This window comes from Lutjanus erythropterus, chromosome 6 (genome assembly GCF_056507025.1).
Source record: "Lutjanus erythropterus isolate fLutEry1 chromosome 6, fLutEry1.hap2, whole genome shotgun sequence".
Classification (NCBI taxonomy): domain Eukaryota; kingdom Metazoa; phylum Chordata; class Actinopteri; order Lutjaniformes; family Lutjanidae; genus Lutjanus; species Lutjanus erythropterus.
This window is the reverse complement of record NC_139322.1, coordinates 18,500,516-18,521,531: the sequence shown is the minus strand read 5'-3', so window position 1 is coordinate 18,521,531 and position 21,016 is coordinate 18,500,516. Positions and strand designations below refer to the sequence as shown.

At 40.0% G+C, this 21,016-nt stretch overlaps 1 long non-coding RNA gene across 1 annotated transcript in view; it reads left to right on the top strand.

The window, feature by feature from the left end:
• Positions 1–20,323, top strand: part of LOC146325135 (uncharacterized) — a 35,887-nt gene extending 15,564 nt beyond the window's left edge. The window contains exons 2-3 of the long non-coding RNA XR_014770705.1: positions 19,693–19,853; positions 20,073–20,323. This is a non-coding gene — a long non-coding RNA (uncharacterized LOC146325135). The remainder of the gene's footprint in view (positions 1–19,692; positions 19,854–20,072) is intronic.
• The last annotated feature ends 693 nt before the right edge of the window (positions 20,324–21,016 follow it).

Below are 21,016 nucleotides of genomic sequence, written 5' to 3'. Positions count from 1 at the left end.
TTTTTAAATTTTAATTTTTATGCCTCTGCTGCAGTGACAGCTGTGGCTGGAGGATCTATGTTTTCAGGTTGTTCACTCATCCATCCCCTTGTTCTGAACACAATATGTTTGTTTTTAGGGAATTTCTTCAAAGCGGCACAAATGTCCACTTGGATTCAAGGATGACCTGATTGGATTTTGGTGGTCAAATGTTTCGGTCACTGTGACCTCACAAAACAAGATTTTGTCCGTAACTAAATTCTTCATTTTGCTAGTTATAACTGAATTTCCCACAAATGTCTGAGAGGATAAAATGATACAGTGATGACATTTTAAATCCAAAGGGTCAAAGGTCATCTTCACTGTGACATCATTACGCTCTGCAAAAACATTTCTGCACTCCTCTGAAAAATAACCTCTACAGTAAGTGAAGAAAGCATTTTTCTCACTGGAAATTATTCACTACAATCACACATGTCAATATAGTGATGACCTCCATGTTGCTAAGAAACATAAAAGTTACTCACTTCACTGAATATATTATATGAGTCTGGATAAATATGGATGTACAATGGAACTTGACTGCTTGGCAGAGGCATACAACCATGAGGTCAGAATTATAGTTATGTTGTCTTGGGTTTTGTGCCAAACACAAAACTTATGACAAAAGAGAAATGAGCTGTTAATTTGACATGTGGTGAAGCAGACCTCATGTTGTATTGGGTCTCTGACTGTAAAGCAAACTGAGCCCTAAAGAACAACAGTGTCATCTTGTGGCCATTTGGTGTAGTTGTCCAAAGGTTTTCAAGGAGAGCAAGATTTAAGAAGTCCAGTCCAACACTTTATGAAGGCTCACAGTCATGTAGACGTCCCACTCTAAAGGTTTCAATGTAGGGGAACTGAAGACAACCTGACAGCGGTCTTCATGTCCACAGAGTCACAGTGTTATAAAGAAGGACCATGTATAGATTTTATTATGAGCTGAGGATGAATCCACAATGTCACAGCTTGCTGTCTCTGTCCTTATATTGAAGACAGATAGATCATGATAGCGCTCATGTTAAAGTCCTTGGATAACATACTAATAGCCTATGTAACTAAGATTTCATGCTTTTTGAGTGGCAGTAGCTCAGTCTGTAAGGATTTGGCTTGGGAACCAAAAGGTTACCAGTTCAAGTCCCTCACAACCACAGCACAGAGTGTGGACTGATAGCTGGAGAGGTTGCCAGTTCACCTCCTGGGCACTGCTGAGGTGCCCCTGAGCAAGGCACCAGACCCCTAACTGCTAGGGGCGCCTGACTATATGTATGTGTGCAGCCCCCGCGCTCTGACAACTCTCTCAGATGCATGTTTATAGGTCCTATTCATGCATGTGTGCGTATTTTGGGCCTGTGTATGTATGTCTGTATGTATGTATAAAAAATTACAACAGAGTGAAAAGAATGTAATTTCCCCTAAGGGATTAATAAAGTATGCCTTCTTCTTCTTCTTCTTAAAACTTAAAATTCTGTAAATTAATGAATTCTGGTATGTGATTTGATAAATCAAAGCGTATTCCGTATGAATTCTGAAAAATTGGCGTCAATTCTACGAAAAAGGGGTAATTTAGACTGAGTTAATAAGGCAGTTAAAGACAAAAGAAACACTGACCAACAGTCAAAACCCTCTTGGTTCTAGGTGCTTTGCAATTTTTCCTTTTTGCAAACTTTGCAGTGGAAAGTCATTTCCTGCTTTATTTTAAAGGGAATAGTTCACTCTTACTGATGAATACAGTATAGTCAGATATAACATGAAATGAGTCAAAAATAGTGAGAGCTGCAGGGACAGACACAGAAAAATTAAAAATATAGAGAGGGAAATCATCCGCATAAAGAGAAACTCTCTGTTCTACTCCATTCTTGAAAATGCCTGTAATGTTGGGGCTGCGATGCGATGTGAAATCAACATTAAGTACAACTAATTTGCCAGTAAGAGAAGCAGGCAAGAGGGTCCTTATGCTTTTTTAGAATGAAAGAGATAGAGCCTTGATGGAGTGTTGGGGCTAAGTTAAGGGACTTGAATGAGTCATTGTACATATCTATTGAAAGAGAGACCAATTCACGTTAAAATATCCTGTAAAACTGTGCTACATAGCCACCTGGCCCTGAGCATTTGCCACCTTGCATAGATGCAATAGTAGCAGAAAGCTCAGAAGCAGTTATTGGTTTCTCCAACTGTTCAGTCATGTCAGGTTGAACCCGAGGGACTTCAGGTGTAGCAAAAAAGTTGTCAGAGTTGTCTGTGTCAGAGCTGGATTTGCTGGAATATAGCGAATCCACCTGCACCACCAGCACAATAGCTTTGCACCAGGTGTAGGACAGGGCCCTCAGAGTTCGTTGAAGAAAACTTGCCAGCAAGCAGGTTAGCTTCAGAGTCAGTTACCCCAGTGACAGATAACTTCAACTCTAGGAAGCGATCTCTCTGAAAAAGAAAACCCACTCTTTCTCTCATCTAAGGCTCAACAAACTCAGAGTTTTCACTAATCATGCTTTCAGAAATATGGCCCTGGGTTTGTGAATGGATCCTCACCACCACATAATCAGGATGGTGCATTTTAAACCATCTCTTGTGAAGTGCATTATCAGTCTACAGCAAAAGGAAAACTAAAATGAAGAAGAGTGATGAAATGAAGAAAAACTAGCTAACTGATCACTCAGGACAGCTGGGAGTGTTGTTTATGAGCACTCTTTTGTTGCATAAATAGACAAGGTGTGTCCAGGTTTGTTATGTTTGCTCCATCAAGTGTTTAATGAAACAATGATGTGTTTTCAAGATATTCCTGTGTAGCTTTGGCTCAACGCCAGGGTCACTGGGTGTCATGCATGGGGGAAAAGAACTGTTCCAGTTCAGCAGAACAGGACAAACAGCAGCGTATGTCAGAAACTGTATTAGGGGACCCAAATAATCAAAAAATATTGACACGGCCAAAGAAGCGGAATCACAGCAGACCGTTTGAATAAAGACAGTTTTGGTCTTGCTAAAAGCAATCTGTGACCTGGATGGGACCTGGTAGAGGGGATCGGAAAGACAGAAATAGACGTGGTAAAACATGAGGCAGCTGTTAAAGTGAGAGAATATTTCAATCAACTGAACTGTAGTCTAAAGGTTGTCATGCTGAAATATGGCGATAAAACAGAACAAAAAAAATGCTGCTGGATCTATTAGTAAATTGTGAAGACATGATGATGATGATATGGTGACCAGAATATTACTGATTAATGTATTTTTAATATAGTTGAATTCTGTAACATAGCCATGTCTATGTAACATAGACATGGCTAGACATAAACATGTAAATTCTGCTACTAGGGGTCTCTCACATTAAAACAAATAAATAAAAAATAACAAAAGATGTAGTTTGATGGTGTGAAATAGTGTGGGATGACTGGACATGCTATGTTCATTTTTTATACAACTACTACAGCCACCAAAAATCTGTCTGACCTGACAGAAATCGTGCTCATGAACAAGGACATAATAAAGCTTTATTTGCTTGTTTTTTTTATTACATTCTGCCTTCATTCCACACTCATTAACTTATCTAATATATCAAATATTATAGCAACAAGCAAACGCTAGCAGGAAAAACACCGTTACCTTTAATAAATTATGGATTTTTCTGTGTTTGAACATTGTTGGAAACATTTTGAATGATGTTAAGTCAACAAAACTTGTTACATACTGTATGTCGAGCATTTTTAGACATTTTTATGCAGAAATGTTACATATTATAGCTTTAAACTCTGTTCAGATTGAGGCATTACTGACTGATTGTTTTTCGAACAAAAGCCTTTTCGACCAGAGAGAAAAGCTGCAATGTTGCCTCTCATCCTGTCTGTGTTCCCCTCTACTTCCATCTGATGAGTTGGATAAATTACTTTGAAATGTCAGTATCTAATTGAAGGGTGTGGGTGCGTGATGGCATGTGGCTCTTTAAAACCAGTACAGCTATTGTTTTCATTCTTGTCTGACAGGTTGGTCCCAACTGCAGTAAACAGAAAGAGAAACTGAGCTGGACTGGCACCAGCTGTCGCTCAACATGGCAGCTTTCAGCACTGCGTTTAAAATATTGTTTGGGTACTACGTGACCTGATTAGTTTTATCTGTACTTTTTTAATCAGGAAATATCCACAATGAAATGAGGACCAGTCAGTTTATGTTTTGGATTATTTTGAGTTTTGTTTTTATGTTTACCCATTCTCTCCTGTGCACAGCAGAACTACTTTCCTCATACACTGGTAGGATTGTTCATTTATTCCACTTGGAGTAACTACATGCCTCAGAAAAGGACTTGATGACTTGATGAAGTGATCCAACAATTAACAATAATGATTAAAATGTCTAGGCCACCAGGGTTTAAGGGAATAATATCACATCGTTGGCATAAAGACTAACTCTAGGAGTCATATTGGTAATGTTGTTTTGCTGTACTACAAAGGCCAGTGGTTCAATGAATACATAAAACAAGTAATGGAGAGACTTTGTGTGGTGTGAGGGGCGAGGGACAAAAGGGTGTTGCGACAACGCCACACAGGGGAATTTCACCCCCGGGAAATTATATATACTGTTATATAAATTGTATAATAATTCATCCAACAATTGTTAAGGCACACAGGTTCGATATGACCCGGGCAGGAGACATATTCCAATAAAACAATAATTTTATTTAATCACAAAAAGGAAAAAAAAAACAATTAACAATAATGATTAAAATGTCTAGGCCACCGGGGTTTAAGGGTGAAGGCAGGTACACTAACTAAAGGCAGGAGGGCAGGCTGGCTTACCAATGGCGGCAGGGTACAAACACAAAAGTGGAAGGGTCCTAAAATAATCCCACACCCGTGACACAGCACACCAACCAAAAAGGGACTCGTGAAACACCACCACCAGGGGATTGGACTGCCGCCAAGGTTCGCTGTACCTGTCCGGAGGAAAAAGAAATAAAACAATTTGTATCTCTGCTGTGAAAGGCTAGCAGTCCCTGGTGACCAGACAGCTAAAATATGGTCATGCATAAAACTCATTCACTCACACATTCACTCTGTGGACCATAAATTAAAACTAGAATCAAAATATACAAAAGAAGCCCAAATCCAAATGAAATATATATTAATATACTCAACAGAAATGTAAATGAACAGAAATTTCATTAATTAACTCAGACAACCAAATATACACATTAAAATACAATGATGGGCTCCAATAATGACTGCAGTTTGAGGCCCTGACAATTGAGAGTCTGCAGGCAGCTATGGTTACATCCTCACGGGTCCGACAACGGCCCGAGCCAAATTGCTCTGATCAACACCAGGGGCCCAGAAGAGGGGGAGAGCCTAGTGGAGCCTAGCAGAACCGAGACAGCAGTTCATCCAAGGGGAGCGGCGGCTTATGACAGGCCACGTACTCGACTGCAGCCGTTTAGGTGAGGCACGGCGTGGAAACAAGCAGGTGGAGGAGAGCCACCAAAAGCCGCGGCACAATACACATGCAGGCACCAGCCACAACCCGCAGCACACCGAGCGGTGTGACCCGTCTCCCAGCGTCTCAGCAGTCAGCTGTTCAAGTGGTTATGCTGTGCACCCAAATATTGTCAGGCCACAGACCTGCTTCACCAGGCTGCAGCCACCTCCATGAGGAGATCTCTGAGCGGAAAGAAAGGGGAAGAGGTGAGGCCGCCCACCTGTTTATATAGACCCACAGGTGTCGCCCCGCAGCCACAGTGCTGGTGAACTTGGCACAGTGCCATGCAGTGGCCAGGAGGGAGAAGCCATCCGCCTACATCTGCTTTGTTTACCCAAACATCCAGCACACATTTAGTTGCGATCTTAATACCTTATTTGCTTTTCATAATAGTAACAATATTAATACAACCAATGTTCCAAAAAGGTTTGTGTAGAACATAATGTTGTGCAGAATATAAATAAAAACAGAGTGCAGTGATTTGCAAAAACTTTTTGACTTGTATTCAACAGAAAAAAGACAATATTTTTAATGTTCAAACTGATAAACTTATATACACTCATTCAGACTATGATGCCTGTAACAAGTGTCAAAACAGTTGGGACAGGGGAAACAAAAAACTGTAAAAGTTGTAGAATGCTAAAAAAACCCCACCTCTTTGGAACATTTAGAAGGAGATGTGTTAATTGGTAGCAGGTGATAGTATCATGATTGGGTATTAGAGGGGTGTCCTCGAAAGGCTCAGCCATTCACAAGCATGGATGTGGTGAGGTTCACCACTTTGTGAAAAACAAATAGTCCAACAGTTTAAGAACAATGTTTCTTAACACACAGTCGCAATGAATTTAAGGATTTTTTCATTTACAATCCATAATATTATTAAAAGATTCAGAGAACCTGGACAAATCTCTGCATGTAAAGTGTGAGGCAGAAAATCAACACAGAATGCTGTGATTTTTGACTCCTCAGGTGGCACTGCATTAAAATCTGCATTAAAAACCCATATAATGTTGGCCAGGTAGCTCAGTGGTTGAGCATGTGTCCCATGTACCGAGGCTGTGGGTCCTCTGCAGCCACCATGGGTTCGACTCCAACCTGCATCCCTTTGCTGCAAGATTCCAGGGTTAGTGAATGAACCTTCACCACCACATCATCAGCATGGTGCCTCTTAATCTATCTCTTGTGAAGTGAATTGTCAGACTACAGGAAAAGAAAAATGAAAATTGAAGACGATTACACCTATGAACTTAAGAAAAACAAATTCAGTGATCACTCTGAAGAACTGGGAGTGTTGTTTATGAGCATTCTTTTGTCTCATAGAAAAGGTGTGTCCAGTTTTGTTGTGTTTTGTTCCATCAGGTGTTTAATTGGCATGTTTTCAAGTCATTTGAAATGTCAGTATCTTTAACTGAAGGGTGTGGGTGCGTGATGGCATGTGGCTCTTTAAAACCAGTACAGCTATTGTTTTCATTCTTGTCTGACAGGTTGGTCCCAACTGCAGTAAACAGAAAGAGAAACTGAGCTGGACTGGCACCAGCTGTCGCTCAACATGGCAGCTTTCAGCACTGCGTTTAAAATATTGTTTGGGTACTACGTGACCTGATTAGTTTTATCTGTACTTTTTTAATCAGGAAATATCCACAATGAAATGAGGACCAGTCAGTTTATGTTTTGGATTATTTTGAGTTTTGTTTTTATGTTTACCCATTCTCTCCTGTGCACAGCAGAACTACTTTCCTCATACACTGGTAGGATTGTTCATTTATTCCACTTGGAGTAACTACATGCCTCAGAAAAGGACTTGATGACTTGATGAAGTGATCCAACAGGGTTCTGTAGGAATAATATCACATCGTTGGCATAAAGACTAACTCTAGGAGTCATATTGGTAATGTTGTTTTGCTGTACTACAAAGGCCAGTGGTTCAATGAATACATAAAACAAGTAATGGAGAGACTTTGTGTGGTGTGAGGGGCGAGGGACAAAAGGGTGTTGCGACAACGCCACACAGGGGAATTTCACCCCCGGGAAATTCTATATACTGTTATATAAATTGTATAATAATTCATCCAACAATTGTTAAGGCACACAGGTTCGATATGACCCGGGCAGGAGACATATTCCAATAAAACAATAATTTTATTTAATCACAAAAAGGAAAAAAAAAAATTAACAATAATGATTAAAATGTCTAGGCCACCAGGGTTTAAGGGTGAAGGCAGGTACACCCGTGACACAGCCAACCAAAAAGGGACTCGTGAAACACCACCACCAGGGGATTGGACTGCTGCCAAGGTTCGCTGTACCTGTCCGGAGGAAAAAGAAATAAAACAATTTGTATCTCTGCTGTGAAAGGCTAGCAGTCCCTGGTGACCAGACAGCTAAAATGTGGTCATGCATAAAACTCATTCACTCACACATTCACTCTATGGACCATAAATTAAAACTAGAATCAAAATATACAAAAGAAACCCAAATCCAAATGAAATATATATTAATATACTCAACAGAAATGTAAATGAACAGAAATTTCATTAATTAACTCAGACAACCAAATATACACATTAAAATACAATGATGGGCTCCAATAATGACTGCAGTTTGAGGCCCTGACAATTGAGAGTCTGCAGGCAGCTATGGTTACATCCTCACGGGTCCGACAACGACCTGAGCCAAATTGCTCTGATCAACACCAGGGGCCCAGAAGAGGGGGAGAGCCTAGTGGAGCCTAGCAGAACCGAGACAGCAGTTCATCCAAGGGGAGCGGCGGCTTATGACAGGCCACGTACTCGACTGCAGCCGTTTAGGTGAGGCACGGCGTGGCAACAAGCAGGTGGAGGAGAGCCACCAAAAGCCGCGGCACAATACACATGCAGGCACCAGCCACAACCCGCAGCACACCGAGCGGTGTGACCCGTCTCCCAGCGTCTCAGCAGTCAGCTGTTCAAGTGGTTATGCTGTGCACCCAAATATTGTCAGGCCACAGACCTGCTTCACCAGGCTGCAGCCACCTCCATGAGGAGATCTCTGAGTGGAAAGAAAGGGGAAGAGGTGAGGCCGCCCACCTGTTTATATAGACCCACACGTGTCGCCCTGCAGCCACAGTGCTGGTGAACTTGGCACAGTGCCATGCAGTGGCCAGGAGGGAGAAGCCATCCGCCTACATCTGCTTTGTTTACCCAAACATCCAGCACACATTTAGTTACGATCTTAACACCTTATTTGCTTTTCATAATAGTAACAATATTAATACAACCAATGTTCCAAAAAGGTTTGTGTAGAACATAATGTTGTGCAGAATATAAATAAAAACAGAGTGCAGTGATTTGCAAAAACTTTTTGACTTGTATTCAACGGAACAAAGACAATATTTTTAATGTTCAAACTGATAAACTTATATACACTCATTCAGACTATGATGCCTGTAACAAGTGTCAAAACAGTTGGGACAGGGGAAACAAAAAACTGTAAAAGTTGTAGAATGCTAAAAAAAAAAACACCTCTTTGGAACATTTAGAAGGAGATGTGTTAATTGGTAGCAGGTGATAGTATCATGATTGGGTATTAGAGGGGTCTCCGCGAAAGGCTCAGCCATTCACAAGCATGGATGTGGTGAGGTTCACCACTTTGTGAAAAACAAATAGTCCAACAGTTTAAGAACAATGTTTCTTAACACACAGTCGCAATGAATTTAAGGATTTTTTCATTTACAATCCATAATATTATTAAAAGATTCAGAGAACCTGGACAAATCTCTGCATGTAAAGTGTAAGGCAGAAAACCAACACAGAATGCTGTGATTTTTGACTCCTCAGGTGGCACTGCATTAAAATCTGCATTAAAAACCCATATAATGGTGGCCAGGTAGCTCAGTGGTTGAGCATGTGTCCCATGTACCGAGGCTGTGGGTCCTCTGCAGCCACCATGGGTTCGACTCCCACCTGCATCCCTTTGCTGCAAGATTCCAGGGTTAGTGAATGAACCTTCACCACCACATAATCAGCATGGTGCCTCTTAATCTATCTCTTGTGAAGTGAATTGTCAGACTACAGGAAAAGAAAAATGAAAATTGAAGACGATTACACCTATGAACTTAAGAAAAACAAATTCAGTGATCACTCTGAAGAACTGGGAGTGTTGTTTATGAGCATTCTTTTGTCTCATAGAAAAGGTGTGTCCAGTTTTGTTGTGTTTTGTTCCATCAGGTGTTTAATTGGCATGTTTTCAAGTCATTTGAAATGTCAGTATCTTTAATTGAAGGGTGTGGGTGCGTGATGGCATGTGGCTCTTTAAAACCAGTACAGCTATTGTTTTCATTCTTGTCTGACAGGTTGGTCCCAACTGCAGTAAACAGAAAGAGAAACTGAGCTGGACTGGCACCAGCTGTCGCTCAACATGGCAGCTTTCAGCACTGCGTTTAAAATATTGTTTGGGTACTACGTGACCTGATTAGTTTTATCTGTACTTTTTTAATCAGGAAATATCCACAATGAAATGAGGACCAGTCAGTTTATGTTTTGGATTATTTTGAGTTTTGTTTTTATGTTTACCCATTCTCTCCTGTGCACAGCAGAACTACTTTCCTCATACATTGATTGTTCATTTATTCCACTTGGAGTAACTACATGCCTCAGAAAAGGACTTGATGACTTGATGAAGTGATCCAACAGGGTTCTGTAGGAATAATATCACATCATTGGCATAAAGACTAACTCTAGGAGTCATATTGGTAATGTTGTTTTGCTGTACTACAAAGGCCAGTGGTTCAATGAATACATAAAACAAGTAATGGAGAGACTTTGTGTGGTGTGAGGGGCGAGGGACAAAAGGGTGTTGCGACAACGCCACACAGGGGAATTTCACCCCGGGGAAATTATATATATTGTTATATAAATTGTATAATAATTCATCCAACAATTGTTAAGGCACACAGGTTCGATATGACCCAGACAGGAGACATATTCCAATAAAACAATAATTTTATTTAATCACAAAAAGGAAAAAAAACAATTAACAATAATGAATAAAATGTCTAGGCCACCAGGGTTTAAGGGTGAAGGCAGGTACACCCGTGACACAGCCAACCAAAAAGGGACTCGTGAAACACCACCACCAGGGGATTGGACTGCTGCCAAGGTTCGCTGTACCTGTCCGGAGGAAAAAGAAATAAAACAATTTGTATCTCTGCTGTGAAAGGCTAGCAGTCCCTGGTGACCAGACAGCTAAAATGTGGTCATGCATAAAACTCATTCACTCACACATTCACTCTATGGACCATAAATTAAAACTAGAATCAAAATATACAAAAGAAACCCAAATCCAAATGAAATATATATTAATATACTCAACAGAAATGTAAATGAACAGAAATTTCATTAATTAACTCAGACAACCAAATATACACATTAAAATACAATGATGGGCTCCAATAATGACTGCAGTTTGAGGCCCTGACAATTGAGAGTCTGCAGGCAGCTATGGTTACATCCTCACGGGTCCGACAACGACCTGAGCCAAATTGCTCTGATCAACACCAGGGGCCCAGAAGAGGGGGAGAGCCTAGTGGAGCCTAGCAGAACCGAGACAGCAGTTCATCCAAGGGGAGCGGCGGCTTATGACAGGCCACGTACTCAACTGCAGCCGTTTAGGTGAGGCACGGCGTGGCAACAAGCAGGTGGAGGAGAGCCACCAAAAGCCGCGGCACAATACACATGCAGGCACCAGCCACAACCCGCAGCACGCCGAGCGGTGTGACCCGTCTCCCAGCGTCTCAGCAGTCAGCTGTTCAAGTGGTTATGCTGTGCACCCAAATATTGTCAGGCCACAGACCTGCTTCACCAGGCTGCAGCCACCTCCATGAGGAGATCTCTGAGTGGAAAGAAAGGGGAAGAGGTGAGGCCGCCCACCTGTTTATATAGACCCACACGTGTCGCCCTGCAGCCACAGTGCTGGTGAACTTGGCACAGTGCCATGCAGTGGCCAGGAGGGAGAAGCCATCCGCCTACATCTGCTTTGTTTACCCAAACATCCAGCACACATTTAGTTACGATCTTAACACCTTATTTGCTTTTCATAATAGTAACAATATTAATACAACCAATGTTCCAAAAAGGTTTGTGTAGAACATAATGTTGTGCAGAATATAAATAAAAACAGAGTGCAGTGATTTGCAAAAACTTTTTGACTTGTATTCAACGGAACAAAGACAATATTTTTAATGTTCAAACTGATAAACTTATATACACTCATTCAGACTATGATGCCTGTAACAAGTGTCAAAACAGTTGGGACAGGGGAAACAAAAAACTGTAAAAGTTGTAGAATGCTAAAAAAAAAACACCTCTTTGGAACATTTAGAAGGAGATGTGTTAATTGGTAGCAGGTGATAGTATCATGATTGGGTATTAGAGGGGTCTCCGCGAAAGGCTCAGCCATTCACAAGCATGGATGTGGTGAGGTTCACCACTTTGTGAAAAACAAATAGTCCAACAGTTTAAGAACAATGTTTCTTAACACAGTCGCAATGAATTTAAGGATTTTTTCATTTAAAATCCATAATATTATTAAAAGATTCAGAGAACCTGGACAAATCTCTGCATGTAAAGTGTGAGGCAGAAAATCAACACAGAAAGCTGTGATTTTTGACTCCTCAGGTGGCACTGCATTAAAATCTGCATTAAATACCCATATAATGGTGGCCAGGTAGCTCAGTGGTTGAGCATGTGTCCCATGTACCGAGGCTGTGGGTCCTCTGCAGCCACCATGGGTTCGACTCCCACCTGCATCCCTTTGCTGCAAGATTCCAGGGTTAGTGAATGAACCTTCACCACCACATCATCAGCATGGTGCCTCTTAATCTATCTCTTGTGAAGTGAATTGTCAGACTACAGGAAAAGAAAAATGAAAATTGAAGACGATTACACCTATGAACTTAAGAAAAACAAGTTCAGTGATCACTCTGAAGAACTGGGAGTGTTGTTTATGAGCATTCTTTTGTCTCATAGAAAATGTGTGTCCAGTTTTGTTGTGTTTTGTTCCATCAGGTGTTTAACTGGCATGTTTTCAAGTCATTTGAAATGTCAGTATCTTTAATTGAAGGGTGTGGGTGCGTGATGGCATGTGGCTCTTTAAAACCAGTACAGCTATTGTTTTCATTCTTGTCTGACAGGTTGGTCCCAACTGCAGTAAACAGAAAGAGAAACTGAGCTGGACTGGCACCAGCTGTCGCTCAACATGGCAGCTTTCAGCACTGCGTTTAAAATATTGTTTGGGTACTACGTGACCTGATTAGTTTTATCTGTACTTTTTTAATCAGGAAATATCCACAATGAAATGAGGACCAGTCAGTTTATGTTTTGGATTATTTTGAGTTTTGTTTTTATGTTTACCCATTCTCTCCTGTGCACAGTAGAACTACTTTCCTCATACACTGGTAGGATTGTTCATTTATTTCACTTGGAGTAACTACATGCCTCAGAAAAGGACTTGATGACTTGATGAAGTGATCCAACACTTAACAATAATGATTAAAATGTTTAGGCCACCAGGGTTTAAGGGAATAATATCACATCGTTGGCATAAAGACTAACTCTAGGAGTCATATTGGTAATGTTGTTTTGCTGTACTACAAAGGCCAGTGGTTCAATGAATACATAAAACAAGTAATGGAGAGACTTTGTGTGGTGTGAGGGGCGAGGGACAGAAGGGTGTGGCGACAACGCCACACAGGGGAATTTCACCCCCGGGAAATTATATATACTGTTATATAAATTGTATAATAATTCATCCAACAATTGTTAAGGCACACAGGTTCGATATGACCCGGGCAGGAGACATATTCCAATAAAACAATAATTTTATTTAATCACAACAAGGAAAAAAAACAATTAACAATAACGATTAAAATGTCTAGGCCACCGGGGTTTAAGGGTGAAGGCAGGTACACTAACTAAAGGCAAGAGGGCAGGCTGGCTTACCAATGGCGGCAGGGTACAAACACAAAAGTGGAAGGGTCCTAAAATAATCCCACACCCGTGACACAGCACACCAACCAAAAAGGGACTCGTGAAACACCACCACCAGGGGATTGGACTGCCACCCCCACCCCCCCCGCGACCCTTCAGGAATAAGCGGTTACAGAAAATGAATGAAGGAATTTGGGCAAATCTCTGCATGTAAAGTGTGAGGCAGAAAACCAACACAGAATGCTGTGATCTTTGACTCCTCAGGTGGCACTGCACTAAAAACTAGGGGTGTCCCGATCCGATATTGATATTGGATATCGGTCCGATATCAGCCAAAAAACGAGTATCTTAACGAGGATTTTAACGAGGATTTTATCGGACTGCATCTAAAATCTCTGATATAAGCACTCTGATAAGCACTCCAGCACTTCTATCCATAGGTGACTCTGGTTGCTGACTATTGTTCTCTGTTTGAGTAACATCACTTGATCAAGCCTTTTCTAACATTACACACTACAAAATAAGTAATAAAAGAATGTATGATTCATGCTGATATTGTATCAGATCGATACCGGTATCAGCCAGTACTCAAGGCTGCAATATCGGTATCGTATCGGAAGTGAAAAAGTTGTATCTGGACATCCCTATTAAAAACTGCATTAAAAACCCATATAATGTTGGCCAGGTAGCTCAGTGCTTGAGCATGTGTCCCATGTACCGAGGCTGTGGGTCCTCTGCAGCCACCATGGGTTCGACTCCAACCTGCAGCCCTTTGCTGCAAGATTCCAGGGTTAGTGAATGAACCTTCACCACCACATAATCAGCATGGTGCCTCTTAATCTATCTCTTGTGAAGTGAATTGTCAGACTACAGGAAAAGAAAAATGAAAATTGAAGACGATTACACCTAAGAACTTAAGAAAAACAAGTTCAGTGATCACTCTGAAGAACTGGGAGTGTTGTTTATGAGCATTCTTTTGTCTCATAGAAAAGGTGTGTCCAGTTTTGTTGTGTTTTGTTCCATCAGGTGTTTAATTAAATCATTGGCATGTTTTCAAGTCATTCCTGTGTAGCTTTGGCTTTATACTGAGGTTCACTGGGCGTCATGCAAGGACATTTTCATATTCTGTGCATTGTGTGAGTAACCTAGTAGTGGAGGTGGGTGATATGGCCCGAAAATAATACCACAATATTTTATGGTATTTCATGATAACATCGGGCTTCATTCACTAACATGTGCATAGAAATGTTCTTACTGCCCCACGCAGACTCACTGTGTGATTGATGAAACATGACATCAGCCAAGTTTGTTCTTACCATGATGCGTACGTTAGTGAATCAGACTCATTCTAAACTCACAGGCTGTTGCTCGCTCTCTGCGATCTGCATACTGCCACGCTCACGTTTCTATATAAGGAAGTACATTTGCATAGAAAAGTATCATTGAGGCATCGGTGACCTTGTTGCAACCTCACATTCAGACAAAATCAGGCGATACACAGAGATGTTTATTTTTTGTTTAGATCCCCTAATTTGTACTGTCCAGTCAGTTTTTCACAGAGTTGCTTGGAGTGTTAAATAGACACGACTGTTGGCGGTATTCAGCCACAGTCGGAGTCTCCGTAACCAAGGCAATGATGACATGGAGTGACAGACAACTTGCCTGTCATCCTCATTTAATACTTCTTCTCCACTAAGTCTCATGAAACTAATTTGATCCTATCATTTCTCATGTCATTCCAGTCATGTAAAAACAGTGTGCATGCATTAGAGCAGGGTGTGCATGAAAAAACAGAACAAATTGTGTCCCATAACGATGTAGTAAGTTACTGTGTATTTTATTTTTTGAAATGGACAATATCGTATTATACAGGACGGGTGGCAGCCCTTCATGTGGAGCACCTGACATCCTGAAACATAATATTTTCTATACTGTGCACTCAAAGTAATCTAGAAATAGAAGCGAAAAAACATTAAGTAGATAAAATAAAACTATCACATGAAAGGGAGTGATGTACTGAATGTAAGTACGGCTGTGATTTGGTTATAGGCACGAGGCTGCAGGCCAAATGCTGAAGATAATCATAGCTGTGCTGATTATTCAGTACAACAGCATGACCTTGAGTGTGACATTGCTTTTATGAAACAGTTTTAGGTGCCATTTGTGAGTTAACAGTAACAACAGACAACAGATTATGATTTCTTTGATCATTTACTTATTTATTTGGCTCTGTCAAAACTAATAGTTCTACACCTGGATTGACACTGTACTGTTGCCAAGCAACACAGACACTTTCCTGCACACTAACGTGATTTCACTTGATAATTTGTGTAGGTCGACATGTTACTGCAGTAGAGCTCACTTTAAGTGTGCAGATGGATCCATAATCACAGCCTCAACACTGTGTTCAGCTCGCTCTTCTTAATGGCCTGATTGTCGTTTTTATTTTTGAGATGCGGACCAAACAACGAGACGGAGACTGCTGTGGTTTGTTTTGTCTGATAGCACATGTACCAACCACAGGTTTTATGATAGCAGATTTGTTATTTTAGATGATTTCAAAAGCTGAACTCGTAATAAATCTGTTTAAATAAAGCTGGTTAAACTGCTGTTCTAGTATCCTACTGTGTATATTTTGTCAAAAAAGCATTTGAAAGCATGTGACAGCAATCCCACAGTAATAAGACCTGAATCTTGCACGAGATTCCACCTGTACATTACCAATTACAAAGTTAAGTTGCAGTTTTACATCTCTTCCTGTCTGTATTCTCTCTCTCTCACTCTGATGAGTTGGTTAAATGTCAGTATCATTAATTGAAGTCTTGTGGCTCTTTAAAACCGGCACAGCTACTTTTAGACTCTTGTCTGACTGGTCCAACCTGCAGTAAACAGAAGGGAAGAGAAACTGAGCTGGACTGGCACCAGCTCTTCATTGCTGCCACCCAACACTGCAGCATTCAGCACTGCATTAAATGTATTGTGCCCACACAATACACTTACCTGACATGATTAGTTTAATCTATTTTTTTTACTAGTACATACCCGTTATGAAATAAGGACCAAATAAAGTTATGTTTTGGATTCTTTTAAGTTCCAATAATGTAATTTTGATGTTTTGTAAAGGCCAGTGGTTCAATATTCTCAACACCCTCTTTCCTTTCACAGAGTATAAGAATGTCACACTCTCTGACTGTCTGTCAACTTAATTCAGGCATTTGCTCCTGAAGAGGCAATGCAACTTTTAAGGATATAAATTTGGAGACAAAAACACATTTGTTAGGATTGGATATGCAAACGATATGGGGTATTATTACCTTTTATCAAGTATGTGAAATGTTTTTTTCTTATGTTTGTGCTGAAATCTTGTGCTCTCCATTGAAGTTTTCTGTTTTGTTGATTTGTTTTGTAAAATTACGACGCGTTTTCAGTTTTGATCTTCTGAGATGTTTTCGTCATCTAATCAATCACAAAATATTTTTACTAAGAGGGCAGTGACCAATCTGATGGGTGTGGTGGAGAAATAAATGCCAGGTGTTCAAGCCCTTGTTGTCTTTTGTGCAGGTCTGACCTGAGCAGTTGTACAAACAACGTGATAGAACATTATTTGTGTGCCTATCCTGATAGATCTACTGCTTGACAGATCAAGATCTGTAAGGCACAGATACGACCTCTGACAGCTTCAAAACGCTAAAGAAAACCTTCTCAGTGGAGTTGCCCTTTAACTTTGAGAAAAGGACTGTGGAGGAAACATGTGAGTACCTTTGAGAGGAACAACTCAAAAATGGGAAGATATATTTAAAAGTTGTTTTTCTGGTTTGATGGATTAAATTGATGTGAACCTTCATCTCATGACTGGTCTTACTAAGTTAGCCAGTTGAGAGTTGCTTTCCCCCTGCTTTTGTGTGGTGAGGAACCTAAACTAATGTAAAGGCTACTTGCCATAATAAATACAATATATTACAGGACTGTTTTTAACGGCTTCTTCTTTTACCGAGAACAGACAGCAAGGTCGTACAGTTTAAAAATCTGAAGGGGATGGACAAAAAGTGCCTCCCTTTGTTAAATCCAGTTGCCTAAAAGTGATCCTGAATAGCACAAAGCGTGTACAAAGAATATTCCTCTGAAGTGTTAGTATTAATTTGATTCAACAGTAACCACCTGACTCGGGCGGGGTGGTTACACTCTTCAACACATTCCTACTATCTATAATTAGGGGTCCAAGCAACATCGCTCACTGCAGACCTCTATTTTTATTTTGTTCTGATTATTCTTTTCTTTCATTCTTTTTTCGATCTTTCATCTTCTTATTTTTCTCCACTTAAAGTGTTTGTGCAACAGCAACTGTACGACGAAATTTTAACATTGGCAGGTGGGTTGCAATCCACCCACTACTCAGGCAACAAAAATGACACTCAATGACCTCAAGGTGGTGCTGTAACAAACAAGTTTACATTTTTGCAATTCTATTGAAAATGGCTTGGTGTAGACCACAAATTCTTTCACCATTTTAATCGTTCAATTCATCTGCATCTTTTTAAACTCAGTTTTCTGTTGTAAAAATGTTAACTTTTTTAAATTTTTTCTTAATTTTATCAAAATCCTATTTTTGCAAACTCCTCCCTAATCATTAGGCCAATCATCCTGAAAATGAGACAGCATTTTATCAAAGGAAGTTATGGGAGTTATCAAAGGAATTTTGATTCGTCAATTCAGATTTTATCAGCCAATCGAATTGTAACAAAATAGCTAATAACTCATGAACACATTGAGATATCAACCTGAAAAACAAGACACATGTTCAGGAGTGTTCATTAAACTAACGTGTTAAAGTGCATTGTATTTCACCTCTAGGCAGTGCCACTAATACAGAATTCATATGAAAATTGTTTTGCATGATCTTGGATTATGAATCAGTCAAAGCATGAATTTTGGTAATGATTGATTAAGGTGGGCATGACTTAATACAATAAACCTAAATTCCTAGATATTTCACAATCCCACCCACTACTCATCGACAACAAAAATGACCTCATTGACCTCAAGGTGTAACAATTAGGTTTTAATTTTTGCAGTTATCTTGAAAATGGCTTGGTCTAGCCTCAAAATTTCTTTTGCCATTTTAGTAATTTAATTTATCTGCTCATTTAGTCTTCTGCTTTAAAAATGTCAACTTTTATGACATTTTCTCCGTTTTATGAAAACCCTTAGTCCTTTTAAAGTTTTGTGACATCCCTCCCTCTGCTTTTCTGCTTGTGCTCTTCCTGGCTCAGCAGCCAGTGGGTGGGGTCTGGTTCATATAGGCTTCAGTCTGTTTTGGTGGATTACATATGAAACTGTTTCTCTTCTCCTCGAACTATAAGAGACTGAGATATCCTGAACATTTTACAAAATCACTATGATGCACTGATCACCAGTAGAATATTTTATCATGCTTAAGTGATGTTGTTGAATTGTTCTCTCTCACTGACTTCATTGCAGTACTTAATTGATTGTCTGCAGAACTAAGTTAATGTTTTGTGTCAGCTGATGTCAGGGAGAGTTGCGTTGTTCTGATGGTCTCATGGTCTGAAGACATGTATTGTAACTGCAAGGTTATGGGTTTAAATCCCCAAGTGGACAATGTGGTAGTTGCAGGTAGATTGTGAATTCCTCCACTACTCAGGCATGCATAATGTCACTCATTGACCTCAAGGCAATAGAACGTTTTTGCAACTATCTCAAAAATGGCATAGAGACAAAATTTTTCTGAATTTGAATCTTTCAAATCATCAGCGTCTGGTCTTCTGCTCTAAAAATGTCTCTTTCACAACCTGCTTTAACCCTGTAAAAAACCTGATTGTAGGTCTTGTTTATTTTCTTTTTATTTCTTTTTTCTAGGCAATCTGGAAACAGCAAGGAAATTCAAGGCAAGGTAATATATCATGTGCCTAATTCTGCATCACAATAAATTTTCAAGACAGTTGAGAGAGACTAAATATGGGAAATATGAAGAACCTGTAGAATAAACAACAAAGTGTCAGAAGCCATGATCAGTGACTGAACCTACACAAAATCAAGATTGTTCATGTCAGTTCTTAATTGTTGATCCTACATAAAAAGAGACATGGGAGAAAAAATGGAAACGAGGAACACTGCAGTGTAAAATAAAGAAAGATGATTTTGTGGATCCCTCAGAGAACTGGAGATGGTTTTAACTGGTACTCTTTTGGGTAATAACCGGACTGGGTTTCTGTTCTCTGTGTTCTGCCAGGTGTTCAATGATCCCATCCATGGACATATTGAGTTACACCCACTTCTCATCAAAATCATTGACACACCAGAGTTCCAGAGACTACGATACATCAAGCAGCTTGGAGGGGTCTACTTTGTTTACCCTGGAGCGTCCCACAACCGCTTTGAGCACTCAATTGGGTTTGTTCACATGTTTTCAGATAGATGCAGCTATGTGCCTTCAAGGAATCACAATCTAACTTGAGCAACAATTAGTCTGCAATAAAGCGAAAAATAAAAAATAAAAAAATAAAAAGGAAATAAACACATGTGGTTATGAAAAAAGTTCACATTTCAGTTTTCCAGCAGGATACTCATGTGGTCATTGAGTAATGAATTTTTGTTGTTGTTGTTGCTAAGGGTGGCACACTTAGCAGGGGAGCTTGTAAAATCTCTGAGTGCTCGGCAGCCAGAACTCGACATCACTCCCAGAGACATCCTTTGTGTGCAGATCGCTGGTCTTTGTCATGACCTGGGTGAGTGATACACACCATTTCACTTTTATATGTTAGGGGTTTTAAATGGTAATGGCCAGGAATGACTAAGAGTGAAAATTAAAATGACACTATCCACGCATTGTCAAATAAAAGATGGTGTTGATCCAAAAGTCAGGGTTAGGCATTAACAATTAAAGACTATGTGTGCAATGGTTTACATGATATTGTACAACATGCAATGTAGGTTTGTCTTAACAAAACTACTGTTGTCATTAAAAATAAAGTCAGTAAGATCCAGAAAGTCTTGCTTGAGTTATGCAGACAGCCACAAAATTAAAAACTAAGGCACTTCTTACTCTGGTGAAATGACAATATAAATTTATGTTTCGAGCAAAGGCAAACAAAACAGACCTACACAGATTGATCGTCTGCACAGAACAACACTGATGAAGACAGAGAGTAGATACGTGTGGGTCTTTTTGCCTTTGCTTTAGAATAACTAGTGTAATTTCAGTAGAAGACAAAGTGCCTTAGTTTTTCTCATGGTTGTCTGTAAAACTCAAGAAAGACTTCCAAGATCTTGTTGTGTTTTTGTATTTTTATCTGCCTCATTAAAGAGCACCTATTGGACCAGCCATCCAAGCCATGCAGCGCTTCCTTCTCCCACTGTGTCCCATTTAAATTCTAAGCTACTGTGGATTTATGGAACTGCTGAATTTCATTAAAATCTTGGTAAAAGCTCAAAAAGAACAAGTTTGTATGACATGTTGTCTGACCATGTCCGAGTGCAGAAGTGTTTATAGCTGTTCTAAATGACCACACTTGAAGACGGGGTTAAAAGCCAGTCTTCAGTAGGCTTGTGTATGG